Source organism: Cydia fagiglandana, chromosome 2 (assembly GCF_963556715.1).
Source record: "Cydia fagiglandana chromosome 2, ilCydFagi1.1, whole genome shotgun sequence".
Classification (NCBI taxonomy): domain Eukaryota; kingdom Metazoa; phylum Arthropoda; class Insecta; order Lepidoptera; family Tortricidae; genus Cydia; species Cydia fagiglandana.
In genome coordinates, this window is record NC_085933.1 from 14,702,905 (window position 1) to 14,718,415 (window position 15,511).

The following is a 15,511-nucleotide window of genomic DNA, read 5'->3' on the forward strand; positions in this document are numbered from 1 at the left end:
AGATAATATCTTGATTTATGTTCTGACGGGAAAAAACTTGCGCAATACATTAGGTTGTTAGGTACTTGTATTTTAGTGTTTAGTTTATAATATTAACACAAGACATATTTATAAAGACATCGTAAATTTTATAGCATTTTCGGTGCAGCGGAGTGGTGTTAACAGAATTGGTAAAACGATTTCAACCCTAATGATTAATTAGCGTAAATTACGTTAATATTAACCTTAATTTATCATTTCAGTTGGAATTATCTATATCAATTCCGTTAACAACACTCCGCTGCACCAAAAATGCTATAAAATGTACGATGTCTTTATAAGTGTATCTTGTGTTGTGATGCGGAGGGATGAAAGTCATGTGACGAGAAAGGTATTAAGAATGAATATGGGGGAAGTATAGGAGAGGAAAACCGAGGAAATGGTGGATGGACTGTGTGAGAGATGATATGAAACGAACGCAAGTGAATCATGAGATGACAAGTGAGAGAGAGGTATGGAAGAAAAAGACATGCTGTGCGACCCAAATGATGGGATAAGGGCAAGCAAATAATGAACGATATATTACGGTATGGTAACATACTAACATGTACAACATAAATAAATCGTAGTAACATATATGAATTATCTAGCATGCATAAATCATTCGACATCGGTTTATTCAAAACAAACAATGACTTTTTCAGAATGAAACATTCAATTTAGTTAAGCTCCAATTAAGTCATTGTCATTGTTTGCCCGACGATGTGAGAACCACTTCTTATTGTAAAGGTCCGTTTTAAATTTGATTTACTACGGTTTAATTACTTATACAGCTATAAAATATTATTATATTTTTAGACGATAACCGTGGATTAAAATAAAAATAGTTTAAAATTTATAACAATTTTTAGTTCATATTTGACTCAATTAAGTTTTATTTATTTACCCAAAGGCATAATTTTGTTTAAGGCAGAGCATAGACATGTGTTGAAACTATGTTATTATTTAAGTAACAAAATAGTACGGTCAGAAATAAATAATTTGCGAGTATTTAGTAGGTAATTGGTTAGACTTGTCTAGCGTCTAGACTTAGTTGCGTGATGACACGAGCTTGCTATTTTGTGTTCCGTATAGTACCTATACCTAGTTAAATTATAAATGGCTTTAAGTAAAAGTAAATTATTTTAATAAACGTGTGGACATGATTGCTTTACGGAAGTTAAAAAAAATTGTCTGGAAATGGCGGAAAAATTTGCAAATATGTATTATTTATTTTATTGGTCAGTAAAATTGTTTAACGATTTTGCCACAGTTAGGTACCTACGGTCCGCATTAATTAATTACAGGGTTTTTGGTAACTTCAATCTAGCCTTGCTAAACTGGCAAACACGCTAAAATGTAACAAAAGCAAAATATATATAATTTATTTTGTTTTTAATTCTCTCTGGCAAGACTATAATAATTCCCCAAAATATTCGTGACACAACCAGAGCGCCATCTAACACCCAGTAGCCGCAGCTATCCCTGGTTCACTGTACGCTAATAGCACTGCCGAGCGGAACGAACACACCGAGGTACAGTTAATACGGTGCCGGAGTAATTCCCCAAATAAATGCAAATCTAATTAGCCATCAAACGACTGGATTGTTTGTTGTTTCGCACACGTTCGCCGATTCGGTTGTCTGCACAGATTTGCATTTTATTTTAAATTGCGTGACTGTGATTGTCAATACGAAATGGAACGTTTCTAGCGCGCTAAACTCTTCCTAGTAATTTCACTGTCACTGCTACCCGTAATCACTTTTTGATCTGCTCATATATCACGGATATAAGAAACCTAATCATTTTATCTTATATTTATTTATTACAACTAGAAAAAGTTATAGACCTTGTTTATGACCATTACTTCATGTACCTAATACAAAATACGACATAAGTATAGTTCGTTTTTTTAGCATTAGAAAGAACTCCACAGAAGCAAGCGTGCAGTTTTTATCAGGCTCTTTAATTGTTAATAATTATTGAATTATCTAATGTAGCATGGTCAATACATCTAATTTACTTCAAATGATTACCGCTAAAAGTGCCGGATTTGGAACCACAAGCTTACTTCTGCGAAGTTCTTTCTAATGCTAAAAAAAACGGACTATAGGTACTTACAAAGTTTAGTGAGTAATTAATTACTCGTACCTATTCTATAAAATATATCATAATCTCACTAAGAAACATACACACGTATTTCTAGATCTTTTTATGTCTTCGTGTCAAATTATTCAAATAGTTCTGCAATTTAATTTGAATAATGGAGTTATATTAGGTATTGCTTAATTAGTTAAAACTGTCCTCCTGCAATGCGGTTTTACCTTATTGTTAATTTATACAGTTTGGCTTCATTAAATTTGTAGACAATATTGTTTGTGTTTGACGAGAATTATTTCTAGTAGGAATGCTATATATGGAGGGAAATCTGACACAAGTGCGAGGAAATAGAATAGAATTAAAAGTAATCGACTCAAACAACCGAAACAACAGTCTCATATTATGGTCTGTCCGGCAGATATGTGTGGCGGACATTTCTGGACATTTCTCCAAACGTTAGGCGCGAATTTTTTGTCGGACTATATGTCGTTATACTGGGATTCGTAGTAATGTCAAACCAGTCACTGAAGACTCGAAGTTCCCATAAAATAATCATATACCTACTCAAAAGTTGGATTGACTCAAATAAGATGATAGTGAGTAAAAAAAATTGGAATTATATATTTTAGTCTTAAACCTAAAACAAATCAGCCGATCATATCTCATGAATAAGGTAAAAAGAAGCATAAAAACGATCGGTGGCAAAGCTATTACATTATTCAAACTTTATTTATAGGAGATAGGACGTTGGTCTAAGACCTAGCACAGCTGTGACCGGTTGCCTCACTTCATAACGTGAAACTAGCTAACAGCTGAAAAATATTACTTTTTTGCTATCCTCATCTTTTTTGAATCTGCATTACGCTTAATAAACTTTTGTTTAATCAACAATGAATTGTGTATAGCTTTTTTTATATACTTTGTCGTTAACTTTATACAGAGTTTTAATTACGAAATGAATACTTTACGCTTAATTGAATTCGTTTTTTTATGAATATAAATACTAAGATATTTTGTAGGCACGGTAGGCACACGTTATTGATAATAGACTTATGTAAAATGGGACATGAAAAAAGCACGTCAACGCTAATGGTAGTACTTTATTCAGAAACTTTATTATTGTATTCCATACACATTTGAATGATATTGCTGAACTATAATCTGTGCCTAAGTCTAAACTCGATTCACAAGACTAATAAAATGTCGAATAGACTGGCATCTCAATTTCACTACGTTTAGTGGTTTGCGACCAACCCATAACTTTACACGATAAAATATCGTCGTTTGAAAATTATACTCGAGCTCATTTTAAACATGGTATAAAATTATATCACTTACATGTAGCAAGGTTTCAGGTGCTGGTTCAAGGCAAGGACCATATTAAGTTTTTGGGGTTTTCTAGTCAATTAGGAATATATATTTGCGCTACGTCCGTCGGTTTGTCTCTTATAATTATGCAAGTTAAGTTATAATTTCAGGCATATTTCAGACTGTCGGAAAATATAGTAGGTACCTAATAGAAACTAGCTAATAGAAACAAAGTAAGGACATACGGTTGTGCACAGTAGCAGGCGTGGCTCAGGCCGCGATTTCGTCGCTTTGCTACAGGTAGCTAAAAGTACGTCCGTTCGACCCCAATTTTGGGGTTTGCCATAAGCCGCGCGTGGCGCTGTCGCCGCCTAGCGGCCATATCTGTGCTGATCGTGACAGACGCGTTTTGTTAGAGAGTGAGTCTTCTGTACCTAGTATTATTAATTATTTATTCTGTGACAGTAGCTAAAATAAATAGCCTGATCGAGATCGAAATTGATTTCAAAGAAGTGCGCTATCTATGTCCTCCATCTATGTGCTTTTATATAGCGAGCAAAAACGGCCGTGCTAAGATACTAGTTTTTGCTTGAGCTCACTTACATTGCACCCTTAAGGATATAGTAGGAATAAATAGTGGAGAGAGCAACAATGTATGCAAGCCTTAAGGTTATCAAGTTCTTACATTCATGTTACCTATTTAGGTAGGTAGAGTTTATAATAAAGTTAAGTTAGGTTTCCAAGTAGGTACTTGAGGTCACGAATTTTAAAACTGAAGTATTTGATAATTAAAACAACGAAAGTACGTTAACACAGCTGATGCTTTATTCCGACTAACGGTATGCATACAATATTATAAGTACCCACATATCTATACATAACACCCCCACACTTATTCTAATATTACATAGTAATATACTATTTTAAGTAAAACTTACAATAACAAAATTATGGTCTAAGCGGCGCTAGTTTAATACTAATGAAAATAAAACTTATACTAAGTATACATACATTTGTTGCAGACAAGTACCTAAAACCAATATATAGAATTGCATAGTAATGCTTTACACAATATAACTCATGTTAGCTTGCATAAGAAATAAAAGATAACTATCGCCCACATATCTAAGTAAGTATTCTTGGCTGACATTATCTCTCCTCTCTCCCTTACGCTTGCGTGAATACACTTGTGTGGTTACGCTTGTGTGGTTTTATATAGGTAGCTGTAACTAGTCAAAACTTAACAATACGTATTTAGGTACCTGTAGGTATTAATGAAATATATAAAGGATAACACAACGAGACAGGTATGCCATGTGAAAGGCTAGGTATAACTAGATAACATTACTATTTTTTTTATACATATTACATTTAACGTTAACAGATGTAGTCAATTTCAAATCCGTAGCGTTTTACTACTTTAGGTACTCTTTTTTCTAATGCCGGTAACGGTGGGTCGACACGTTTCGCTCGTTTAGGGTCCCCTCCCTCAACTACCTTCGGCTCCCCGTCACCCGCGCGAGGCGGAATGTCCACGGGCGCCGCAGGCACCTGCGATGGTGCTGGCTGTTCCGAGGCGGACCTCGCGTCACTGCCAGGGCTGTTTGCCATAACCTCGACGCTGGGCACGGCGCCATCAATGCCAGTTGGCCGGCCGCTCTGCACGGCACACCCTGGTTCGGTTTCAGTATTGGATGGAGGACAAACGTTTGAGTTTCTTAAGTTTCGGCGTTTCATTTGGTCTATATGCCGATGGTGTGTAGATCCGTCACCTGTTACAATAGTATAATCAGATTTCCCAAACCTATTGGCTACGTAACCTTCCGCCCATTTGGAACCTGTTCCGAAAGTTCGGTATTGTATGGGCTCACCTATTTCTAAATGCCTAGATGGCTTATGTGACCGTTCTACCATTTTAGATTGTTCGTTGATGACTTTAGCGCATCTATCCGGTTTAACGGCATCTAATCGAATACGTAAATCGCGGCCCTGCAACAGCCGAGCAGGCGTCTCACCGGTGGTACAATGAGGTGTATTATGATAGTGCAATAAAAATTTGAGTATGGCTGTGTCAATCCCAAGTAGCACAGATAGCTCTATAACTAATCACTTTTAGTTCTATCTAACGCTCTGCGCGTATTAAGACACTTATAACAGCACTATCGTGGTCCTACAGCTGTATAATAGATCTCAGTGATATTTATATAGCTTAGGGCTGATTAAAAGCTGCATTACCGCTCTGAAAACTACCATTAATACGCAAAGAGTGATATAAAGGTATACTTGCTACGACCCTATACAGCTTTAAGGGTTATCAAATGCTTTAACCGTTATAAGGTCTGTTTAGTGGATAAAATTACGCTATGTGCTGTATAAGGAGGTAATTGTGGACTTTTATTACGTTGTCTTATTAAGGGAGCACAAGTGAACTATTATGAAGCTAATAGACGTATAATGGAACATATGTGGCACATAATACAGCTTGTCGCTGAACATGTTTACCGCTAAGCAGCTTTTATTACGCTGACTTTTAAGGGAGCACGAGTGAACTATTATGAAGCCAATAGACGTATAGTGGAACACACGTGGCGCATAATACAGCTTATAGCTGAATATGTTTACCGCTAAGCAGCTTTTATTAATCTGACTTTTTAAGGAAGCACGAATGAACTATTATAAAGCCAATAGACGTATAATGGAACACGTGGGGCGCATAATACAGCTTATCGCTGAACATGTTTACCGCTAAGCAGCTTTTATTACGCTGACTTGTAAGGAAGCACGAGTGAACTAATATGAAGCCAATAGACGTATAAATGGAACACATGTGGCGCATAATACAGCTTATAGCTGAACATGTTTACCGCTAAGCAGCTTTTATTATTGTGACTTTTTAAGGAAGCACAAATGAACTATTATGAAGCCAATAGACGTATAATGGAACATATGGGGCGCATAATACAGCTTACCACTGAACATGTTTACCGCTAAAGCAGCTTTTATTTCGCTGACTTATTATAAGGGAGAACGAGTGAACTATTATGAAACCAATAGACGTATAATCGAACACATGTGGCGCATAATACGGCTTAGCGCTGAACATGTTTACCGTTAAGCAGCCTATATACTACCATTGAGACTGTCTGCATAGCGGCTGTTTAAACGTTCACAAGATGCCTTATAACTGTTTAGAGGTTCACTAGTGTATTGAAATAACGACTTGGACTTTATAGTGGTTCACTTAAGTATCTTTATCAGTCGTATGCTGCATATTAGATTTTTATTGGTTCACGTTGCTTTTTAACATTGACCGCCATTTTATCGTAGATAACCTACAAAATTGGTATTACTTTTTCAACTTTTAAGGGTAATAATATTTTTTTGTGCATGAGTTCTTAACCTAAATCATTAGTTTAGTACTTTCTATAACTTATTATTAACTTTTTATCTCATAATTCTGTCCAAACCACTGAGATAGTTTTTATACATAGCTTATTTATATGATTAATTTAAATAAATACTGATTATTTTCGTGGCGCACTGAAATTTTCTTAGATAATGTATATATATAATGTCAATAAACTTGCATTCCCAAACATCTTTCTCGCATTAATATATAAAAGATCATGTATAACTAAACACTTTAACAAAATGACTTATGGTGTCGTTGCGCTTGACGTTTTCGCTTCAGTATAAATATGTTCACCTCTGCGTTCGTCGTCAATGTCACTATACTAAATAATAGCTGTTTTTTAAGGCAGAGGTGTAAAAGTATGTTATTCATTATCTTTTATTCAGCCCAACGTCAATCTTTCCCGGTATTAGGGCGCACATGTGACATTTTAGCTGAATAAAGGGTAACTGGTGGTCTCTTACCCAGTCAATATACACCTCTTATAACTCCAGTTACCCCTTATAATTCCGTTAAATTGCTGCTACAACGCTCTTAAGTAGCTATGTGAACTTAAGGCTGCTTAATTTGTGCCCATTTAAGAGTAATAAAAGCTGAAAAGACGCTTATACAGCTCATATGCAGCTTTTTTATCCAGCTTCAAGCGTATTCGTATTTCATTATGCGGCTGCTATACAGCTAATCTGTGCTACTTGGGATGTTAACCCCTTCGTGTTTAGCTTTTTTAATTACATTCTTGATTAATTTTACAGCTCCCTCCGCCGCTCCATTAGACGCCGGGTGGTAAGGAGCCGAATAAATATGACGCACACAATTCCTTTCTAAAAACTCGTTAAATTGCTTACTAGAAAACGGCGGGCCATTATCGGATACTATTTGTTTTGGAATCCCCCACCTTGACCAAGATTCTAATAATTTACTTATGACACTGTCAGCGGTCGTCCGTGTCATGCACGACACTTCTATCCATTTTGATCGCGCGTCAATCAAGACCATGTAAGTACGACCATCTAATGGACCTAGAAAGTCGATATGGACCCTTTCATAAGCTCGCGACGGCCAATGCCATGGCACCGGTGCGCTCGCCGGCGGCGCGGGAGCCACCGCCGCGCACGCGTCGCACGCGCGACACCGCGCTTCTATAGCCTCGTCCATTCCGGGCCACCACACGTAACTCCTGGCCATGGCTTTGGTCTTCACGACGCCCATGTGAGGCTCATGCAGTTCTCGCAGCACTATCTCGCGGCACGCTTCCGGAATTACTACACGATGCCCCCACATGACACAGTCAAGTTCTAAATACAACTCTTTATGCCTATTTAAATATGGTTGTATTTCCCTAATTTCCGCACTATCTGGCCAACCATTTTTTATATAATTGACCACTCGACCTAGCAATGGGTCTTTTGCCGTCTTTAAACGTATTTCATTACAGTCTAGAAAAAGCGCGTCAGATGCAAAATGCAAGTAAGATTGTTCCGGAGGGTCTACTTCCCTACTCTGTCCTATTGGTAACCGCGACAGCGCGTCGGCGCAATTTCCCGCTGAGTTTACATACTGAATGTCAAAATCATAAGCCATTAATAGCAATGCCCATCGCTGCATTCGACTCGAAGTCATGCTTGGCACACCAGTTTGGGGACCGAAAATACTTATTAATGGTTTATGATCAGTTACTAAAGTGAACCGCTTGCCATATAAATATTGATGAAATTTTTGAGTAGAAAAAAACAATCGCGAGTGCTTCTCGGTGTATCTGCGAATAATTTTGTTCAGCTGTATTGAGTTTCCTTGATATATACGCCACAGGGCGCTCCCGCCCCTGCCCGTCTGGCTGGCTGAGCACGCCGGCGACCCCGCGCGGGCTAGCATCACATGTTAGCGTCACGTGGTTGTTAGGGTCATAATGCGCTAGTATCCGCTTCCCTATCAACAAAGATTTGATTTTATTAAAGGCCTCATCGCAATTCGTAGTCCAATTCCACCGCGCACCTTTTTTTAGCAACCTATGTATGGGGTCCAAGATATCGCTCGCGTTAGGAATGAACTTAGAATAGAAATTAACCATACCCAAGAACGATCGCACCTCGGTCACGCACGATGGTGGTGGCATTTTTGCTACAGCCGCGACCTTGTTAGGGTCTGGCTTTATCCCGTCTTTGCTAACCACAAATCCTAAATAACAGACCTCGTCGGCAAGAAATGTACACTTGCTTTTCTTTAACTTTAAACCTAAGTCCTTTAATTTCTTCAATACAGCTTCTAACGTAGATAAATGATCCTCTCGAGTTTTTCCAAATATCAATATATCGTCACAAAAACTCTGAGCATTAGGAATATCCCTCACTATTGACTCACTTATTCTACAAAATATACCCGAACTTGATGACAAGCCATACGGAAGCCTATTGTACTTAAAAAGCCCCCGGTGAGTATTAATAACTGTTAACATTTTTGAATCCTCCGACAAACAAATCTGATTATACGCCTGCGACAAGTCTATTTTTGTAAATAATTCTCCCCCCGATAAGTTTGCAAATAATTCCTCAACTTTCGGCAACGGATACCTATCTACCTTAAGAACCGGATTAAGCGTCACCTTAAAGTCGGCGCACACTCTCAAACCTCCATCCTTCTTAGTTACCGGAACCAGGGGAGTCGCCCAGTCGGCGCAGTCAACGGGCTCGATGACGCCGCTCCGCAGCATGGCGTCCAGCTCGGCGTCGACGCGGCCCCGCAGCGCGAACGGCAGCGGTCGCGCGCGCCGGTACACCGGCGCAGCACCCTCGCGCACGCGCAGCGTGGCCGTCCCACCGTTGTAGCACCCGAGTCCCCCATCGAAAACTTCCTTATATCTGTCGAGAATTACATTTAAATCGCTATTAACACTGCTAACGGAATTGACATTGCTAACCGGGCTACGCTTCATTACCGGTATTTTTACCCGTAATTCGGCCAGCCACTCTCTGCCTAACAAACTGGTTTCACCCTGTTCTACAACATATAAGTCCAAATTCTTTGTAATTGAACCATAAGTTACTGGCACTGTAATTACACCATATGTTTTCATTTTAGTGCGGTCGTAAAATCTAAATACACTACTTGGTTTTTTTAGAGTCTCATTCCTAAAATATAGTTCGTAAGTTTCTTTGCTAATAAATGAACCAGCCGCCCCGGTATCAATCTCCATCATTAATTGTTGTCCATTTACACACATAGGTAAACTCACCGGCTTGTATTGGCTTAATGAAACTTTGTACAACGCTTCCTCCTCTTCCTCCGATTCAGTTTCTCCTTCGCTATCCTCTCCGGTAACAAAATAGGCCCGCGGCCGGCCGCCATTGCGCCCTCGAGCCGCTTTTTCATTGTAAGACGACCTCTTGGGACACATTCGCCGCAAATGTCCCGTCTTCCGGCACATACTACATATATATTCCTTAAATTTGCACGTCGATAAACAATGATTAGTGGCGCCGCAGGCAGTACAAGGCGTGGCACCGCCTATACTTCCAGCTGTTCCCTGCGCACTAAAACCTGTTTCCCGGTGCTGGCGCTGCGCCGGCGGCCGCCGGCCGGCCCCGCGCCCCGCGCCGTCCCCGCTAGCCACGCGATGCACCGCTCCCGCGGGCTCTCCGGAGGCTCGACCGCCGCCGCCCGTCATAATTGCTGCATCACGCTCCGCCGCCTCCAATGAACATGCCAAGGTCACCGCCTTAGCATACGTCAAATCCTCTTCCGCAAACAGCCGTTGCCGTATAACGTCCCCACTTACGCCGCATACCAACTGGTCTCGAAGGTTGTCCGCTAAGGTCTCTTTAAAATCGCAAGTTCGCGCCAACTTCTTCAGCTCCGCTATGTACTGCGATATGGACTCGCCCGCCGCTTGCCTTCTAAGCCGAAAACGGTACCGTTCGGCCATTATGGATGGCTTCGGCTTTAAATGTTTTTGCACCAACGATACCAACTCCGTGAAAGATAACTCCGATGGCTTTTTCGGACTTGCTAAATTTGTCATTAACTCATAACACCGATCACCAACCACCGCAATTAACGTTGATAACTGCTTATCGTTCGTCACGGAATTAGCTTTAAAATACATTTCAAGTCGCTCACAGTACAAGTCCCAACTGCCATTTTCAATGTCGAACTCGCGAATTTTACCGATAGACATTTTATTTTATTATTTCGCACGCGTCTCACAGGCTATTATTGCGATAAATAGCTTTAAAACTTGTTTTCCGTCGTCGCCAATGAAGTATTTGATAATTAAAACAACGAAAGTACGTTAACACAGCTGATGCTTTATTCCGACTAACGGTATGCATACAATATTATAAGTACCCACATATCTATACATAACAAAAACAAAATGACATAGTGTTTGTAATCACAAAATATACATAATAGGGTCATTTTTGGATCGTTAGCCATATTGTGCGAGGTAATTAGGTAGGTCATACTGAACAACTTTTTCTATGGGACCAACCCCGAAATCCTAACAAAAAAATTTGGCCTTCCCATGGAAAACGTCGACATCCACTCGACCAAAATGTATGAAACAGCAAAAAAAGTTTTTTGATTTCGGAGTTGATCCCATAGAAAAAATTGTTTAGTATGGCCTACCTACATATGACTAGGATTTGAGTCCAGGATCGAGGTTTGTAAGCGAGTCACTTTACCAACTATGCCAAACTGTTTCGGGCTTAGATAAAGTGGCTTTTGCTGTGTACCATACCTATATACCTGTTTCGACATTACATAACCATAGATAAGTAAATAACTAAGTATAGCGTCAGATAGTGGCGTGCAACAATTTCGCATTTGCTGCTTTCTATTACGCGATAAGTTAATTGTGGCGAAATGTCCCTAATGGCTGGGCGGGGCTCCCAGGGTGCGCTAACTTTCCAGTGAAACATAATGTGAAATTAAACCAAAGCATTACTTAAGTTACCAGTTGTCGGGTGAATTATAGAAATACCCACCTTACTAAGCATATACCGGGTGTGGCCTGTAATATGAGCAAAAAATTGAACTGTAGGCTGTACTCCTCCTACTGACCAACATTTGTTCAGCGACTTTTAAAAATAACTTTTGGTTTGATTTTTAATACACTTTAAAGTTTATTCCAAGACGCAATGTATTGCGAATTTTGTTGTTTAAGGCGTGACAAGCAACGTCAATCAAAATGATATGGCGTGGCGATGGCGGCCATTGAAAATAATATTTATTTTGTATGAAAAATAGGGAGTCTAAATACTTCATAATTTTTTAAAGTTGTTGAACAAAAGTGTCACCGTTTGAGGAGTCCAATCTATGTTTTCATTATTTGCTCATGGTACAGGCCACACCCGGTACATAAAGAAAATTAGTAACTGAATAAAACTCTCCTTATTAAGATTCAGAACAATAACACTAATTCTTAGAGATTTCGCCCACCTAGTGTTTCTTTCTACCGGCAAAATTCGGGAAAATGTTTATTTCTAAAAATTTTAGTACTAGTTAAATAAATAAATAAATATTATAGGACATTCTTACACAGATTGATTGAGTCCCACAGTAAGCTCAAGAAGTCACGTCTCTGTACAAGTTTTGAACTTACAACTAAGTACCTGATACTGTGTAAGCTTCTAAGCAATGGTAGCGGAAAGCCATTTAAAATATTATGCTGTTTCTGTAACATTAAATATCTCACATAACTATCATAAGTATTTATTACTAACAATCAACAATAAAAATTGTCCAAACACTATTAGTAATAATCACATACATGACACCGCTGTTGATAATGTATTGTAGTGATTGGAATGAAGCAAACAACATGACAGGAATTTATATTATTTATTGCGGCTGGTGGTTTGATCGCAATACAAATATTACTTTTCAGCAGTGTAAGAAGTAGAACAGTACAGTAGCATTGGTAAAACTACGCAGTACCTATTCCGCTATATGAAGTAATTGTGGCATAAATGTCCCTAATGGCGGCGCTCCCCGGCGGCCGCGCCCGCTTTTACACCATCAGATTGCGAGCTTGATATTAAATTAATTTAGCAACGCGACTTTGCTGTGCTTGTAAACATGTTTTTCATGCACACGAAATTTGACTACGGATTAAATAATGTTTACAATGAACTTAGGTAGATAAATACTGTAAATCTAGCAGTACCAAGGTAAGTTCCGGGAAATGAAATTAAAAACCACCCGATAAGTTTATTTAAAATGGAATTCGAAGTTCTACGTGGTGATACCTAGGTAATAATCCTTAATCTAAATACTTTGCAATTAGATACCGACTAGTAAAACATATTTTACTTTTTCTGCTTTATTTTACTTATTCCTTACCAAATAAAGTCTCTTAGCAAAGTAATAATTAACAGGATAGTCACACAGAGGGGAGACTACATGATAAGTAATAATTAGCATGTAGTATGGGGATACGCCGTGTGACTGCCCTGTAAATAATACAATTTAATAACAAGCTCTTACATTAATTTAAACGCTAAAGTAATCGCGTTAAAGTATCCAGCGGTTTAAAAACTAACGGTTCACGTACGGTGCATGTTTTACGCCTCGTAAATATTTGCCGAGCACTCTTCAGTTTTAACAACAATAAAATATTGCCTATCTTAGAGCGACGGCATTGAATATTTTCAAGATGACTTTATTACACAAATATAGAATTTATTTTATGGTATAAAATTATTAGTATTACCTGCGACATAAATTTACTGATTCTAAAACTAGAGTTTCGACATATTAATTAAAAGAGTCTGAAAAACTGAGTCGAGTTCTAAGTAAAGCAGAGCACTCAATGAACATTCCCAGAACTAAGTCACCGTTGGTGATGTTGATATAGATGAAAATTATTCTTACTACTTCTTACTACTCTTATACACATGTAGCTAACCTTCCCTTTCCTTAAGTTTTAATGTCGTACCAAATATTTATTCTGTACGTTTAAGTAGGCACCTACGTAATACCATATATTACTATCTATGGGTAATTTTGACCTCCTTACAGGCCAGGTTAAAACTAAACCTGTTGGTACTGTCGGCCAGGAAATACCGTGACATTTAACGGCACCTTGATCTCAGGCATTGTGTTACGTCTGCATTCGTCATGCGATCCGATTGTGCGTAAAATTACTTCTAAGGCCTTAAATAAGACCGTATCACATATTTAGTTTATAGAAAAGATAGGCGTAAGCAATGTGATTTACGTATTGGTGAATGCTATAAACTAAATATATATTATACCTATATAATTTGTAATAGCCTGATTGATCGAGTGAATTACTATTAAATTTATCCTTCCAATGAGACAAGGTCGGAAAATAATATAAGTTACCTAATAACATACTTCGATTAAGATAATATATGTCTCGTCACCGACGTGCCCGCCTTTACAGCCGTCAATATCGATGTTTAATTTGACTATGATAAATATTATAACCTAAAATAAATGTCATACATGTACCAAGAAAAAGTGACCAAGGCCTCTAGTGCCCCAGGCTGGAATCGAACCAGCGTCCTCTGCTATCGCTGCAGGTGCCTGTGCTGTGCCTGAGGACGCTGGTCCGATTCCAGCCTGATGTTTCTACTTGAAATAAAAACAAATTGAAATATTTTCTAAATATAATTTAATTTATTCTAATACTTCTAATAGTATGATAAATATTAACTTCAGTTTCTAAAGAGGCATATCTAGCCAAAGCATCCTGGAGAATCGCAATACCTAGGTAATATTAGTATGTATATTTAAATTCAGTAAATGGCAGGCGTCGGTTAAATGTCGCGCAAATGCCAGCGCTTTCGCGATGCACCTTGCGCAGGAGTCGATTGAGAGATTATGGTTCGCAGTAGTACGCGGATAATTTGTATGTATCTGTTTGTGGCTTCGCTTTGCCAGACTACACGATAGTCTATGTAGCCAGCTAGTAAATTTTCATCACGATCATGAAATGAAATCAAAGTGATGAAACTGATGAAACACCGGAAAATCAGTCTTCAAAGGGAGCCTTGTCCAAAATATTTATTTTAATAACAACTTCAATGTCACCCAACGATGCCTATTCGGCCATGATACCTGCATGCATGCCAAAAAATACACATTGCGGGTCTTTTTTAAAGAATGTTAAGAATAATCTTTTAAGTCTAGATAAGCTTTTTGGTTCTGCAAATAATCACATTGTAAGTTGTAATATGTTTCCCACCTCATCTCTATTACCTTTTATAAGAGTCGTCCAATATTCATTTTAATATCAAGAGTTTAATCAATACTTCTTTTTTATTATATTACTGCTTAAATATACTGCTTTTTTACAGTAGTTGGATAAACAGTGTTCTAAGATTGTCAAACAAAGTTTTCCTGCCCGAGTCAGAACATTTATTTACAAGAAGTAAGTAAAATCCTCTCAATCAACTATAATGTAATGTAGTAACTACCCTCTATTTTCATTTAATAGCTAATGCAATTGGCCAACCCAGACACGCCCTGGCTACCTAATCCTGAATTAAAGCCTATATGTATTGGACATAAGCTTTAAGTTATGCCTCTACGTTTAATGGTTTCCTAGGCCTTGGTAATTGGACGCACTCTCGATTTGAATTATCGACATGAATCCCAATAATTACGATTGTTATATAACTTAGCTCTGATTACAAAGAGGTAAAGTCA

At 38.3% G+C, this 15,511-nt stretch overlaps 1 protein-coding gene across 1 annotated transcript in view; it reads right to left on the bottom strand.

Moving 5' to 3' along the window:
- Positions 1-15,511, bottom strand: part of LOC134676354 (uncharacterized) — a 60,350-nt gene that overhangs the window by 3,708 nt on the left and 41,131 nt on the right. The gene's annotated exons all lie outside the window — the stretch shown is intronic.